Raw genomic sequence first — 1,289 nt, forward strand, 5'->3', positions numbered from 1 at the left:
GAGTACTCTGAATTAAATGGAGAAAAGTTTGTTAGAAGTATCTGTTTGGAAGAGAGGTATCCTATTACGTGCTTGACTGGTAGCTGTTGTTCCCCATTATAAATTACCCTCTAATTTTTAGGAAATCTATGAAGTTCAAAAGAAAAGATGGACTGTTAAAGGCACAGCTTAGACATGGGAGCTTATAGTCACATATACCACCTTGTAAAACCTTGAACTGTATTATTTTTTAAAACCAACAAAGCATAAAGTTTCCAGCAATTTGAGATGTAAGTATTTCTAGGCATCTTACATACTTCATAATTATCTGATTTGTTCAGTAAGTAGATGGTAGAAGTTGTATTGTAGATCATCCTAAGGTTGCTAAGGTATTGAGGTTTTAGCAATTACTTTAAAAGTAAATAAGAAAGACCTCACATTCAGTTGACAGTTCCTTTGTTCTTTCTCAGTGCTTATCCCAATAATTACTTTATTCTACAGCTGAAGACGGAAGACTATTGATGAGGCCCTAGTATAAACAAGAAGACTTGCGTGAGGGAAGAAAAGTTTGTAATACTACAAGTATCTCCCATATGAGGGGAAGTACATTCTAAAGTAACACATTGTTTTCAAATTTACAGATACTTTCTTCCCAGGATAGTTATCAGGTTTAAGTTCAGTGGTCCTGAGGCAGGTTTCTTCAAGATTTTCCCTTAAGCTTCCCTTTCTCAAGGCAACAGTATGTCTTCAGCAATGACCTGAAGCTATGTTTTCACTGAAGAAAGTGTGCATTTCTCAGGCGAATTTCTTGCTTTGGGGTAAATCAACCTGTTTGAGCTATTCCAGGATTTAAAAAATAAAAAAAAAAAATCAAATAAAAACAGTGTGTAAATAGCACATGGAATGTAGGGACTGTACTGTCTACCTTTGTACGTTTAGAAGTCTGAAAGTAAAATTCTTACTTTTACCATATTTTTTTCATCTCAGAAGCATGTTCATGGAACCTGAAGTTTGTACAAACCAAGGGAGTTAAGTCCTTTTACCAGTATATTTCTTAAATGGTTTAGGGTTTTTTGCTTTTGTGTTGGTTTTGCATACTTTTTTTTTTTTTTTAAGTAATGCCCCAAGTATGCAAATACAAATTTATGCACACACTTCAGTGTACACATCTTCCTTTCTTTTGGCATGTGCCTCCATATTGTTGTCCTAACTGGCGCTTTACACATAGGTAAAGCATATGAAAACAGACAGATTCCTTGAAAAATGAGACAGTGCAATAGGATGCACCCTATTGAGTGTTCATCACCACC

Source organism: Buceros rhinoceros, unplaced genomic scaffold (genome assembly GCF_000710305.1).
Source record: "Buceros rhinoceros silvestris isolate BGI_N320 unplaced genomic scaffold, ASM71030v1 scaffold37556, whole genome shotgun sequence".
Classification (NCBI taxonomy): domain Eukaryota; kingdom Metazoa; phylum Chordata; class Aves; order Bucerotiformes; family Bucerotidae; genus Buceros; species Buceros rhinoceros.